The 16,486-nt window shown below is 32.9% G+C and overlaps 1 protein-coding gene and 1 pseudogene across 4 annotated transcripts in view; both read right to left on the bottom strand.

Moving 5' to 3' along the window:
• ROBO2 (roundabout guidance receptor 2) overlaps positions 1-16,486 on the bottom strand; it is a 547,754-nt gene that overhangs the window by 434,018 nt on the left and 97,250 nt on the right. The window lies entirely within an intron of this gene.
• Positions 14,571-14,689, bottom strand: LOC120596655 (uncharacterized; annotated as a pseudogene).

Below are 16,486 nucleotides of genomic sequence, written 5' to 3'. Positions count from 1 at the left end.
AAGGTGGTATATTAGTCTAAAATGGAAATAATTTATAATCATTTAACTATACTTTTAATATCAACTAAAGACTATATACACATATTTATCCTTAAGGAATTGAAACATTGCTTGAAGAATGTTCATTGGGAACATATAATACTAAATATAATTAACAATAGTGCATCATAGTTAAATGAAGCCTATATTTGAATAGTCCCAGCTCCATATGCAAATGAACCATCATAAAAATGGTGCTGAAGTTGTATTTTATGGAAGATGGAACTCTGTGGTGTAGATACAAAAATCCAGTTCCAAATACATAATTATAATTGTGGTCATAATGTGTTGTTTCTCAACACCTAAACAAATAGCTAAAATCCCTGGGGACCAAGATGCCCTAGGCAGTCTTGTTCCATTGGCTCTATCTTTCTGAGAAGTGCACACCATGAAGCTTACAGAGAGAGAGAAAGTTGTAATTAGCAGCTTCTTCCAAACCACTGGATACTTCTTCTTTCACCTATCTGTGGAACCAGTTGACAATTCAGTCATAAAAAATGTTTTAATAACACTTTACATATCCTATTTCCATAGGAAATTGGAGAAGTTATCATAGTACTAAATTATTCTCCAGGAGGCCAAACTCACATGATAAGGCATTCAAAATCAACAAAGAATTTCACATTCACATTCTACTTTTTTAGTTTAAAATTACAGTATCAGTATTTCTCAAGGTCAACATAAATAGTAACTCTTGTGTAATTATATGCCAAGAATGCAGTAATTATATGCTCAGTGTCTAACTTGAAGCAGCAGTACTAAAACTGTAGTTCAAATATAATTTTCTGTACCACATGTTGGCAACAGTCCATATCAAAACTGCATGGGGTGCCCCATATTCTAAAGTTTTATCCTAATTACTGAATTATTACATATATGTTTATAGAATGAAATAACTTAGAAAAAAATAACTTGACTTCTCTCTTTTTGTCATTGTATCAACATCTTCAACTTTTGGGGATATATTTATGAAATGAGTATATTTCAGTAATAAAAAAAATTGGCTAATGCATTTGATGCATTAATCCAAATGAAAATATCTCAAGATCATGTAGATAGAATAGCATAAATACATTCACTTTTTCAAAATAGGTTCATAGTTTGTAAGAAAAAAGTATGTTCCAAGACAAACTTTTTAGAAAATAACTGTGCCAATATTTTTCAAATGTTTTAAAAATTGTAAAAACTTTCAGTTCAGTCCCCTTCATACGTAAAATGACACCATATGTAAAGGACTTTTCCTAATCAGCGGGAAAGCACATTTCTACTTACTTAGGAAATAAATTTTCTATAAAAGACATTAAAAAGTGTGCTTTGTATGATTGCCTTCCATAATTATTATTAAAATAGTAATCATCAGAGAAAGTATAATTCACATTCTATATCTGAGGTGAAGAGACACATACAAATCTGTTATCTCTGGTAAATCTATATTTTTCTCCTTAATCTTTCCTTTTCTTTTTTTTTTTTTTTTTTTCCTTACAGCTAACTCCCAGACCAATAAAGATGGAAGGTTGTGGGAGGACGGATAATTTCAGAAGAAACAAAGAATTGCTATAACATGATATATCATTGGTGAGAAAATATTTACACATCTAATCCCATTATTGAAGACACTTAAAATAGAGTATAGGATTAAGTATGGAAATTTGAAATATGCCCTGTCACTTCTCTGTTTTTAGCTGAGCCCAAGTAGGAATTCTCCACAGTTCAAAAACACAATTTACTTAACTTACACTTTTTGATAATTTCAATATATTTATCTGAGCTACCCTGAATTTTACATTCTTCTTCTTCTTCTTCTCCTCCTCCTCCTCCTCCTCATCCTCCTCCTCCTCCTCCTCCTCCTCCTCCTCTCTTCTTCTTATCATTATTATTATTGCTGCCAAATCCCCATGAGGAAAACCAAGGAACCTGCTAAAACACCCCCTAGTGTAATAGCTGGGAAATTCATTACTACAATGTAGTAATCATCTTGCAAAAGTACCAGCAGATTGCACGCATTACCTCCTGCAGATTGAAGTGGGAATAACTAAAAGAAAAAGGGTAATGATGGTTAGGAGGGAAATTGAATTTTCATGGCACTTATCTTCTGTGTCACTCTATTTGCATGAGAACAATGTTAGCGCAGACATTGCAGGACCCTAATGAGAAGAGAAGCCTTTCCAAATGGGCAGAAGCCAGGATGGATGTTGATGAAACCAATCTATCAATGAGATTTTAAAAGGTGCAACAGTCCCTGCCTTGCTCAGAGCCCATGTGGGTGGGCCTTCCATATAAGGAGAGGAGAAATTAAGAATGATGACTTGAGAGAGTTCAAAGCACACTTGTCTCTCTGTCATTTGGCCCTTAATGATAACGTACTACTGCTTTTCCTTAAAGAGCTTCATGTCTTATTCAGGGTAAATGGTGAAAATGTGGCATTTTAGAACCCATGATGTGTTTTTCTATTGACGCTGTCAGTGTGACCAGCCACTAAAGAAAGAGTTGTTTGTCAGTTCCTATTCTCTTCAGTGATACATCAAACAGTGGCAGTTCATGCATGCAGTATCAGAAGAGGAATAAATAACTTAACAGCTCCATAGTGAACACTCACATATTTTATTAAGCTGCCACCAACCTCTGGGCAATTCAGCATGTCAGAAGACAAACTATTCTGGGGGGACTCTCTTAGCATATACTTTTTGTTACACGCTAATACCTGCTACAAGTATTTATTATCTAAGATATGAAAACATCTCTGGGGTTGCAAAAGCTAGAGATGCATTTTTATCCCTTGGCCCTATTCTTTATGCCATGAGTAAACTAGTAATGATATTCATTATTAATGTATGCAATCACCTTTCCTCCAAAGAATTCAACTTGCAATATCCTCGATTACATATATTAACTTATCTCACATGATGAGCTGTCTGTTTTTCATAATGTGAACTACAATAATAACTGAATGGTAGATTTCTAAATCATAGTTATTTAAGGGCAAGTAATAGTCTTCAAGCATGGAGAGCAGGAGCCACTCCCATGTGAGCTGGACAGACCAATACTCCCTGACAAAGGTTCTAGTAAGCTCTGTTGGTCATCACCAAGCTCTAACCAATGTTAGAGCATGGAGTATACCAGGTACTTGCATATGTACAACTCATATCACATACCACCAACTTGAATCTTTTTGAAAGTTTTCACTGTTAACCTTATTTTTTATCTCTGGGTCAGCACAGAGGAGAATGAAACTTAAGTATGCTTCTAGTGACAGTATTTAAGGGACTAGGTAAATTGAATGAGATTAATTCCATATGACAATTTCAAGTTGTAATCATATGTTTCTCTTCCCCTATTTTTTTAATGTCAAGCAACTGAATTATAAGGCTTTGGCTAAAGACAACGGCAATAAGTGCTACAGCTCAGGATTTCTCCCGTGTACTGTTATTACCTCACTCCCATAACTCCCATAAGAATTTTAGTAAATATGTCCTCACTGAAATTTATTATCTAAGTAGCAATGTTTATTCCTCAGAATTAAATAAAGTTAATATCTAATGTAGATACAAACTGTGTCTCAAAAGCTGTTTAGAATTGGTTATAGAACATAGAATGTATTTTGTCATAAGCAGTAGTTCTCTTCAACCTACAATATAATGCAGCAAGTACATTAAAATTAATTCATGATTGGCATGCCAAAAGCTAAGCATGCACAGCTTCTTCTCCTTTCACTAATTGCTAACAAGTCCCCATTCCATGGACTCTAACAACCTTTGGGTTTACCCTTTCTTCGTCAGTAGGAGTAGAGCAGATGTGTAAAAAGGATTGCTTTGCTCCCACACAGAACAAAAGAATTCTCCTCCAAGTATAAACTTGTTATAAGGTTATTTTCTTGGCAATTCAGCTTGGGAATTGGAGATCATTAGGCCTTCATAATGAAATAAAATGAAACTTTTTAGCACAGGACATTGAAGTTAAATATAGTTTACAACAAAGACATTAATTTTTACACATCTGAACCTTTTCATTATATGTTATCCTAAATATAATTGGGGGCAAAATTATTAAGTCTATTATCTCCTACTTAGTAAGTTGAAAAAAAATACTGAATTATTGCTTGTTCTGCTTTAGTGGCCCCAAATTAATGAGTCAAAGAAGAATATGATGTTAGGAACTTGTCATATATATGAATTATAAGAAGTATAACAAGGTGGTTTTCTGTAGTTAGTGTGTATCATAATCATCTGGAAGGCTTATTAAAACATCTACTGCTGAGCTCCATCTCAGAGTTTTTGATTAAGTAGACCCGGGGTGGGGACCAAGAATTTGCATTTCTAACAAGTTCTCAAGTGATGTTGATGCTGCTGATGTGGGAACCACATTTTGGGAACCATTGAAACTGAAGATGGAGTACAGACATTACAAACAGAACTCTATTAAATTCACTAGTTAGCTTGATCTTTATAAGTTCTAACTAATCAAAAAAAAAAAAAAAATAATACTAAACACCAGCACAAATTGGTGAAGATTCAATGAGGTGCTATAAAATAAAATGCCTGCAATATTATAAGAATTTAATAATATTAAGAATTTATTGCACAAACACAGCTGAAGCTTGTGAAAAAAAGTGTTATAATTTCTTACATCAACCTGCAACAGATAGGAAAATGTCATTTCCACTGAATTTCTAATCACCAGTACATAAGACAATTTATTTAACTAATAATAGTTTTCTAATGTCATGGTACATCAGTACGTTAACAACTGAACTAGGCAGTGAATATAAAATCAGCTGATATTTGTGGTTCATTTAAATTAGCAATTGACATCAATTTAACTGTGGAACATATGTAAAACTTATATGCATATACAATCTTACACTATTTAACATGATCTCAAGTAAATCAGATCTGACCGCATTTTTCACAATCTCTCAGCCTATATCAACCCTCCATCCACTTCTTTCCAGGTGGAACCTATGTCCACTTTCTCAACCAATCCAAAAGGACAATTTATGACAATACTGGAGGAGAAAATTTAAAAAAATAAAAAATTCTTGGAGATCTTCATTCATATTGCTTATTTTTATGTGTTTTTAAGGTCACAATTCCTATTCTTTATGGTCTAAAGTAAAAAATGACGATTGAGACTAAAATTGTGCTAAAGTGACATTTAGGAGAGGGTATTTCACTTGCTACTAGGGCTACTGAAACATTTTAGTGAACTGGAATATCATATAACAATGTAAGAGTTCTACTCTGATCTTAAAGTCAATAGAAACTTTTAGATAGACTTGTGACTTAGTGAGAGTGACACTCTAACATGGCTGGCTAAAATGTGGAAAACAGAACAAACATGATCCAGAGTGGATGCATGTGGGTCATTTAGGAATCCAGGTGAGAAAGATGATAGCTAGACTAGGGTGATATAGGCAGAGCAGAGATAAAGAGGATCGATCCGAGATATATCTAAAAGTAACATCAGTAGGGTGCAATGATGCTTTGGATATAAAAGGAGAATGGTGTCATGTTCACAGGAAAGTTATGAGTTCAGTTTGGGAGATGTTGAGTTGAAGAATCTTTAAGACAAAGAAAAAGAGATTCAGATAGGGAAGAGAGCTCAGAAGAGAGGTCTAGACTGAAAATAGATATTTGCGTACTATCTAGACAAAATGGCAATAAAAGCAGTTAATGCAGATGAAAGCTCCTAGATTAAGAAGATAAGGAAATTGAGATGGACTGAAATGAGCTGTAAGAGACCAGAAAGAGAGGTCAGAGTTGAAAGGAAAACAACAAAGGGCTAGGTCATTGAAGGTAAAGAATGCAAATAGAACAGTTAACTATGCCAAATGCTTCCAAGAAGTGAAATAAAGTGAAGACTGAAAAACGCGCAAAGGGTTTAACAGCATAGAGTTAATCAGTGACTTTCCGAATAATTGTTTTAGTAATTTGACCTGAATACAGATCAGAGTAAGTCTGTTAGATTTCTATTAAAAATAAACATATGCTAGTTTCCTATTGTTGCTGTTAACAAATTACTACAAGTTTACTGATAATACAAATTTATTGCCTTAGAGATGGATAGGATAAAAGTTTGACACTGCTCTCTCTGGACTAAAATGAAGGTGTTAGCAAGCTTTCTGGAGGCTCTATATGAGCATCCCAGCTTCTACAATCCACCTGTATTCCATTAGCTGTAGGCCACTTTTCTCTGTCTTAAAAGAGAGCATGAGAGTCAAGTCCTCACATCAGATGACGATTATTCCCTCTTCTGCCTCCCTCTTCCAACTTTCAGGTCTCTTGTGATTACACTGAGCCCACTTGGATAATTCAAGATAATCTCCCTATTTTAAGATTAGCTGATTAGTAATCTTAATTCTATCCACAAATTTAAGTCCCCTTTGCCATGTCACTTAGCACATTCACAGGTTCAGAGGATTAGGAAATAAGCATATTTGATGGCCATTAGTCTGCCGTCATGACAAAGTCATCCACAATTTACTGAGAACTGATCATATGTCTGTTGAGTAATCTCCCTCATTTTCTCAGAATAAGTAATTTTAAAACAAGCACTTTGCTAGGCAAATCTCTTTTCTATTTTAACACAGGAAAACATACCTTATTACCTACCTTTTTTTCTGTATCTATTGTTTCTCAATTATTTCTTTTATGTCATACTAACACCAGGTCAAAAAAAAAAAAAGAGACAACTTTAGAAAATGGTAGAAGGTACATTAAATTTCTTATATTGTCTCAAAAATAATTCATTAGGTCATTTAAAGTGTAGATTATGCTCTAAGAATTTTATTTTTAAATTTGATCCCATTAAATTCCTGTTACAAATCTGAGAAAATGCTTTGCTGACTTCTGATATCTAAAGAGCTATTAACCAGAAGATAAATTGTTATATAGTGCTTATATTAAAATTACGTTTCTGATCCAGAAGGTCTGGGGTAGGGTCTAATATTCTGTACCTCTAAAATGCTCGCACATGATATAGACACTCCTTGTTCAAGCAGCACACTTTGAGTAGCAAGTTCTTAGAGGCAACATTGTCCAAGTGGTGAGACCAGTTACATGTGGCTATTGAGCATTGAAATGTGGCTAGTTGAAATTAATATGTGCTGCAAGTGTAAAGTATGCATTAGATTTCAAAGACAGCATTAAAAATAATTAAAAATCTCAATAACATTTGTACTGATTACATAATGATATAAAAATTAAATAAAAATTAAAAATTGTAATAAGTATATTACATTAAATAAATGTAATATTAATTTAACCTGTTTCTTTTTACCTTCTTAATATGGCTCCTAGAATACACTAAATTATGTGAGTTGCTTATATTTTTATGAGACATTGCTATTCTAGTGCATTTTAACAGTATCAACAGCAAACTGCATTGTTGAACTGTAAAGGACAAAACTGATCGGCATCAAGAAGGTTCTTAATTGTCATCAGCTGAAAAGAGGCCATAGTTGTAGCACAAATGTACTCTCCTGAATAAATACAATGAGTAAATAATAGGAATATACCTAAAATATCATTGTATAGTGACCCTGAAAAATGCTAGCAAAAGTGAAGGAAATTGTTAAAAATGCACATCTTCAAATAATGTGATGTGAGGGTCATGCTGATGTTATAGTTAGCTTAAGTGTATAATAGAGTATGAAAAAAATGTTTAAAAAATAGAACTTAAGAGGGAGAGATTCTATGGAAACTAGGAGTAGATTCATGTCAAAAGAGAAATTATACACACACACACACACACACACACACACACTATGGAAAGGTACAATTGATGTTGCTTAATTCCTTCAACCTTATCTAAACATGTAATTTGCATGTGCAGATTTTAATACAAGACATAGAAGAAAATACCATTGTTTTGTGCTGAGCAGAGAATGAAAAATAAAGCAAATGCGTCTTTTTCTCTGATTTAAAGATGTATTAGATATTTATATTGGTAAATAAGGATAAAATATAAATACTTAAGGATTATTACAAATTTATCCAAGAGAATATGAAAAGCAAATCAAAGTAGTAGTCTGTCAAAATAGCACGGGCTAACAGCTGCCCACATACAATTATGCTAGAAATCAGAAAGAGAAGAGTCATTTTTGCAAAATAGATGAGTGAAACCTTGAGGCTGTGACTGATCACATTCTTGTGAAAGTCAAAATGTGCCAGGAAAAAAAAAAGGAAAACCAGGCAAATAGAATAAGTTTAATTTCTCTCTTATTTTTTTGCTTTTTTTTTCATTTTCTCTAAGATTTGACCATTCTGAAAAGCAGTCAATTAACCGAGTGATACTACACATAAATACATAAATATAAAATATTGTTACTTCTAAAGTAAGCACCAAAGTCAACTTTCAGTGCAAAACTGAAAATAATAACTTGTAAGTTTATGTGCACTTTCACTCAATGATTGCATATGTATAAAGTATATTCACTAATCAATTTTACTAAAAAAAAAAACAAAAAACAAATAAACAACAAAAAAAAGCAAATGACTCCTCAAATTGCAGGTATGTTATACTATCCTGATACACTTGGGAAAAGTATTCTAACTGGCAGAGCAGACATTAAGCAACTAATAACAGTAATATGTAAAAACTTCCCACTATGAGAACTAATAATGACAGAAAGACATATGCTGCCTTGATTGGTTATCATATGTGACTTAATTTAGATGCGGGGCAGGGCAGGGTGAACATAGTCAATGCAGGTTTTCCTGATGTGCCTTTGAGTTGACATATGAAAGATGAGTAGAGGTTAACATAGGTGCAGATGGAACTGAAAAATGTTACAAGCAATAGATACACCATGTGTAAAAGCTCTTGGGTAGGAGGTAGCTTGAAGAATTTACGGAACTTAAAATATGAGTCTGAACCATAAAAAGAAGGCATGGGGGGGCAAGGTATAATAAGGGGAAAGTAGTTAGGAATCAACTAATGGAAGTCCTTTCAAAAAATGAGAAGCTGCTGAAGGTATTTAATCTAGAAAATGACCAGATTTCATTTTGATAGATTGTTGAGACTGTTATAATTGTGAACAAGAATTAAAAGGAAATTATAGTAGTCTACGTGAGTAATGAAGGATGTTGATGGAAATGAGAGAAGTGGGATTATTAGAGATTTTTTAAAGATAAAATCAATAGGACTTGGTCCTGAATTGAATATGAGGGTCAAGAAAGGGGAGAATTAAGGAGACATAAATAAATGGATGCCATTGCCTGGGCTAGCAGTACTTGAAGAGGACTCTGTTGGATATTTGGAAGTGCCCCTGAGACATTTAAGGACAGTTGTGAAATACACAGTAAGAGTAGCTTCACAGAATGGCTGCCTCAGAGATATAAATTTGGTAATAATTAGCATGCAGGTTATCATTATAGCCATGTGTAGGGATGAAATAGTTTAGGAAGCATGTACAGGTTGTGAGCCTTAAATTCAAAGTTTTAATAACTTGGTATATAAGAGCAATCTTCCAGAAGAGTAAGAGAAGAAAAGGCTAGCAATATACTTACCTCACTCTGAATACAAACAATCTTCTTTTCATGGGGAATTCCTACTTATTCCTGATATGCCAGATAAATTATTACTTTATTTCTGTGGCATGTTATTAATCCATTTGGCTTCACTGAATATCTGCATACATAATTTTCCTTTGGCCCATATAATGCTGGAATAAATATTTTATGTTCTTATATATTTTTCGAGGATAATAAATTATCATGGGAAATAACTAACTTCTAAATTGGAAATTATATATTTTTGTCTTGAGACAAAATACATCTAGGCTGATTCTTTCTTTTTGATAAAAACACGGTAAATTCTAGGTTTATACTTGAGTGTTCCTTTTAAAGCATAGATTGTCACATCTTCTAATAACAAAATTATAATAATGCAATTTTATTTTAATTGGTAAATAAACTGTATACTATTAAAAACTCATTTATACTTGCAGCTCTAACTGGTAACTACTATGTCTTAAAAGCATCTGTTCCTAAGTTAATTAAACTTGACTTTCACATGGTTAAATCCTGCCAAGCATAGTCTCCAAATAATTTCCATTCTCTATAACATTTTGTGATAGTCAAAATTTGTTTTGTTTGTATTTCTTCATGAGAAATTATCCATGGGAAGGAAGTAGAAGGATAGGAAGCCAGTGTCTTTATGGGGAAAAAAAAAAAAAGTCTCATTTCAAGATTTCATTTATGTAGCCAAATCTGGGTTTAGAATTCATAAGGTTTTTCCAGTCTATCTTTCAAGTATGATTACCTACAGATACTTTTCTGTTGTTCTCTGCAGAAAAGGGAAAATAAAGGGATTAACTGTCTTTTCTGGCAATAGACATTTTATTTAGAAATCCCCCTTTTTTCTAATATATAGACAAAAAAAAAATCACTTGAAAGAAAATGTTCCTCTTAACTTTCAATGGCTTCTTTTTAAGATTATTAAAAAAAAAAAATGACCTCAAACATGAATGAGTTACTCATCTGTCCTCTACATTTTACTATTTTTCTTTTGTTCTCAATGCAAATGGTCATTGGTTCATTTTCTCTTACCCAGGACAGTTGTGTCATATCTCTTGACTAATACACATGCATTTGCCACTAAAAGACATTTTAACTGAGAGCTGTCACATCCGTCATCTCCACTCGCCCCGGTTAAAAATTTTATCTGCCGTCTTGAATTAATTTCAGCTTGCCTGAGCCCAGCAGGGGAGTTTAGAGTGGTTTAGTTAAATTCTTCATTTTAAAAGAATAATATGATTCTCTATTTAGAGTTTACCTCCACATCTAATTTTTGTTTCACATTGCTGAAAAAAATAATTACAAATCCACCAAAATGAAAAATACAGGAACAAAAAAAATAATAATAACATGAAAGAACTATCTAATTGTGACATTTTCCTGAGGAAGTATTTTCTTTTGCTTTGCTTTTTTGGGGGCCAATGTTCCTGTTATTTCACAAATTAGCTATAACCACACCTAAATAGTACACATAAGAAGTAAATAGACAGAATTCAGAGAAAAAGAAAATGAGAACCAGAGAACTAATTGACAGTAGAATCACAAAATCCGGGGGAAAAAAAAGCAAAATAAGAATAAACCTTAATCACCAAATATTTAATACAGATCACATCTGGGATAAGACTGAATGGAAACGAGTTAATAATTTATTCTTAAAGCTGTTGTTCAACAGTTTGCTTTTTGGGCAGCCAACACAGATATAGGTAAGTGAGGAAGTTCAAGCTGCAAATTGGATGAGAGGGATGTCTGAAGTGACTAATGCCAACAGAAATCCCCTATAAGCCATTACTGACCTGTGGGATTATGAAACCTCATGACAAGTACTGAACTCTTGACAAATATGTTGTCTTACTGGTCACATGTTGAGTTTTCTGAGCATGGAGATAGCTACTAGGAAAGCTTAGTGAGAGTATGCATGGTACTAATTCCCCTAGCTGGTGTCTACAGTACACATTAAATACTACCATCTACATACAGCGTTTACAAGATACCATTAGAGTTCATTGTGTCTCCAAGCTTGTAATTAATGTACTTTGGTTAGTAATGATCTTAAGAACATAAATCAGAAGGAATCAGCAGAATCATCGTTGTGTAACTATAACTCCAGCACCAAACTTTCTCAAACAGTCCTTTAAGAAATTACAGAGGGAGAGGATTCAGTACATACTTTTATTTTTATCATCGAAGTTGAGGAAATTGTATCTTTTAATTAAGCTAAATTGGCAGTTCAAAATTCTATATTAAATTTATTTAACCATAAACTATATTATAAAAAAGAGTCAATATTTGCTTCAAGTTTAGTGGCATTTGTTTGACATAGTAATATTTAATATTTATAGGATCTCATCTGCTATGAATTATTTTTTGTGTCTGCCACTGATATGAATTATTTTTTGTGTCTGCCAATTAGGATTTAATAAATATTTAATATTTATAGGATCTCATCTGATATGAATTATTTTTTGTGTCTGCCACTGATATGAATTATTTTTTGTGTCTGCCAATTAGGAAAAGTTGCAAAAGCTGCAATATCAGTAATCACTTCTCCTTAAGATTATCCTCACTTTATTGTTGCACTAAAAATGTGTTCACAAAGAAAATAAGTTAGGTAATTTTTCTCTTCCGTTAAATGTATAAGCAGAGATAGGAACAAAATTTTTATGCAGGAATTATCAGAAGACACAGAAATGCCTACTCATATTTGAGTTTCCCCATTTCCAATGTAAACAACTAGCAGTGAATCATAATATGTCCTATGCTAAAACATGCATTGCAGTATTGTATTATTAAAATTTTTTTAATCAATGGGAATGATGAAAATGAATAAATCAAAAGTGGTAACCAAAACAGTTGATTGCAATAGGGTGAGGAGTGAGAGAAGGCATTAAAATAGAAAGCACAGAAGTGTTTTAAACCCATATCTTTTAAAATTTACTAATTCAGCCATCTGGCAAGTTTATTGCTATTATTATAAATTCTTATTTAAATGATAATAAAATCACTCTCTGACAGGAAATTAGTCATGCAAGGACCTGCAGATGCACTGCCTTCTGCCCAGGCTCTGGAACTCTGCTTACAAAGTTCAAGGCTGCTCATTTGCTCAAACCACATGGGGTAGTGAACTGCTGACAGCTTTAAGTCTTTCAAGCTATCCCCTAAATTCAATAAATCTTTTATAACTTTTAGTTCCAGTGTTGTGGGGAAGTGTGTATTTACAAATGTCAGATCCTCTCTCCAAGTTATTTCATTTTTGTTGTAACACTAAATTTTAAAATCCAAAGAAAAAAGGAGAACATCAGTTTGTATACTTTTTGCACTAATTCTTTGCACAATAAATTTAGAATGAATTATAATATTAGCAATTATATTATATTAAAATTCCATTTTTCATCCCAGTTCCTGGAATTATTTTGTAAATTATATAAGATAGTAAAGTACCTCACTAAAGCATTTTAACATACAAAGCTGTGCTAAAAGGAAATATTTCTATGGAACTTTTTTTTATTATGGTGACAACTTTGTTTTTGAAAGTACTTTGTCCTTATAAAGACAGTTTATTTAGTAATGAAACTGAGCATTTTATCTTATGGAGACTAGTGACTAATCTTATGTGTATAACATCAATATTAATAGTAACACTAGCTAATATAATTTATTTAACATATTACATTTAAAAAAAAACACATTATTATGTTTAAATTTTCACCCTTTAGAGCCCTCTCAAATGGGTACCACTACTTTTTTACACAGATGAACATATTGAGCCTTGGGCAGACTAAATAACCCACCCAAGGATCACAGAACTAAGAAATACTAAAAGCAGGAACCAGTTTCTGGTCTTCTGATTCAAAGACTAGAAGACTGGATGCATGATGCCATAGCTAGTAACCAAGAGTGGAAATAATTTTAATAAGCCACAGTTTAGTAAATAATGAAAGAGAAAGTTAATAGTATTGTTTCTTGATAGATAAATAACTACCTAATATAAACAGGTACATATTGTTTAAAGCATAGATATGAGTTCACAGTATATAAATTTACTAAAAATCTCTCCTGTATGCATGCCTGGATTTCATGTTATTTTTGGATATATCAGACTAATTGCTTTATATGATGGCATCATTTGAAGTTTTTAGAAAAATGTAACTTTACAAAAGTCCACAGGTAACACAATTCATCATCATATTTATAATTCTCTAGGTAGTTAATTCAAGTTAAGACAACCAAAATGTGTATTAATCTTGTTTTAACTGGACCTCACCATTCAATTCTAAAAGAAAAATAAAAATTATTCCCACAGAGAAAGTTCATTGTTTATGAACCAATACTGTCTGATCATGACTCTTCATCTCCTTACTAGATGGTTTGTGCTCTGCTGCACGCAGTAAGGAACTGCTTCTGACAGAGCCATAGCCCTTCTTCCCTCTTTGCCCCACCCCCTGCGTCTATTTAAATTCAAACATGCACAGCTCATGTATAAGCAAACAGGTGCAAGGATCAGGGGGCTGCCAAACCAGAACAGGCAGGAGGTACATGTGTATCTTGCTGATTGTGGCACACTACTGATAGAAGAAGACAAGCCCAGACAATAGGGAGGGTCAGTAGGTGGCTCTTTGATTTCTCTGGCTTCCTGACACTGCAGCAGGCTGTGTGTTTGCAGCTTGTAAGAGAGGTAATGTTATTTACCCTATAACATTTAAGTAGCAGGAATCAAAATTTTAGATGACCTGAACAGCAGTAGTCTATGCTTTTTAATCACTACTTTCAGCAGATAAGTGCATAAGAGAGTTAACTCAGAAACTCGAGATTCCAAAAGTCCCGAACTACTGCCTTTTCCTCAGAATTTTATAGAAACAACCAATAAATGTCATGCTGCACACACCAACAAATAGATAAGCATGTTATTAGATTTTTATTTTTTATTTATTTTTTATTTTTTAGGCGAGGCAACCCTTAGTTGACCTCACGGATTGCAACGACCTTGTCAGCTTACAATCCCATATTTTTTATTTTTTATGCCTACAGCGCCTGGTCTTCCGAGGTGGTCTTCCATCCAAGTACTATTAAGGCCCGACCCTGCTTAGCTTCTGAGATCAGACGGGATCAGGCTTGTTCAGGGTAGCATGACCATAGACTGTTATTAGATTTTTAAATTACTTTTACAATGAAAAATACTAATAAGAAAAAAAATGTTGTTAGGTTGTTTATTGTATGTGTAGAAAGCATCTTTTTCTATCAACACTTAAATTAACACAACTTGATGCCATATTTATTTCAGGTCTCTCCATCAATTATCTCATTCAGTTGATAGGTGATGGAAGCCAAAAAATGATATCTTTGAACCATGAAAAGTACCACCCTGTTATATTTAATTTTAAAAAAATCATTCATGGGTCTATAATCTGCCTGCTTTTAGAGCATGTGGAGATATTTTGAAACTGGGAAAAGCGTAAGCAATGTTTTATTAACATTTTAAAATACTGTCTCACTGTTTTAGCACTAAAACAATTTAGAGATCTTTATGCCATATAAATGCATATCCGTTAGAATGCGGTAATTAATTCTATTTAAGAAAATTAGCTATAAGAAACACAGTAATATTCTTGAAAATTAAAACATCCATAATTGTTATAGACAAAATGTTCAATTTTCAAACATGGCTCCCTTGAATAAGTATTAATGTTATTTTATCTTAATACTTCCTGAGAGGTTAAAGGATCATGAATCCCTTTCACTAACTTTTTTTTTTGACTTCCTAGCTCCTGGAGAAATCGTCTCTACATTATCCACGTAGCCCATGTTGATCCAGCTAAGGTACATTAGTCACTCTTGAGATAAGTATCGCAGAGATTCCGGACTCTAAACTATTAAATCCAAGGAACTTCCCCATTTTATTTACAGTTTGAATCAAAGCACTTTCATTATATATGATATTAATATTTAAAAGAAATGTCAAATGATAAACGTATCAGGACCACTGACAGCTTCCTAACATGATCCATATTTTTACATGTAGAGACATTAAAATGAGACGAAAAAAATGCTCAAAGAAGTCTCTATCTACTGCCCATTTTTATCATCATGCTCCACTGAGCAAGGCATTAATAAATAATTACTCCACTATCACTAGTATTTAAGGCCTGACTCTGAGGACCAAATTACATCTAAGTTTATCATAAAAGCATGCATATTGGAATTCATTAAAATTCTGTTTACTTCTACCACCTCCCCCCAGTTAGCTTTTTTTACTACCTAAAAATTAGTGATACAACTTCATATTATGACTCCAGTGCCAAATATCTTGCCATATTTTTCATCTGTAGAGTCCACTCAAATATGAATTACTATATGTGATTCAATATTTTTTTCAAACTTTACAAAGTCTAAGTAGTTTTAAACCTTTTTTTTCTTTTCAAACAAGGTGATATGTATATGTATTTGCATATTTATGTATAGTATAAACGAATTAAAATGTATTGTTTTAAGCAGAACATGCTGAGGAGAATGCTTCCATGAGAGAAATCATACATAGAACATGTTCTTCAGAAATTTAAATTTTTTTAGAGAGTCAATATGTCCATATATGAAATACTCAGAAAAAAATATGGAACCATAGATTGTCAAAAGTTAACTTATATTAAAAAAAAAACCTGTAAATTCAATAGAATTTCAAAGGAGGAAAGGGTCAACACGATCTAGATTTGTGGGACAGTAAAGCTAGATAAAGAAACTACAATTTAATTTTTATCTTGGGCCATATTTAAGAGAGAAGGAAAATGGAGGGTAAACTGGTTAAACAACTAAGAAATGCCACAGAGTCAGAAATAAACATTAATATAAATGAGAGATTAAGGGGTTTGGTTTACATAGAGAAGGTTTCCTGATAGGAACTATAAAATGTTAAGGGTTGCATAAATAAAGTGAGATCATAT

The sequence above is a fragment of the Pteropus medius genome, unplaced genomic scaffold (genome assembly GCF_902729225.1).
Source record: "Pteropus medius unplaced genomic scaffold, Ma_sr-lr_union100, whole genome shotgun sequence".
Classification (NCBI taxonomy): domain Eukaryota; kingdom Metazoa; phylum Chordata; class Mammalia; order Chiroptera; family Pteropodidae; genus Pteropus; species Pteropus medius.
Note: the sequence above shows the minus strand (reverse complement) of the source record. Positions and strands in the feature narration are given on the sequence as shown.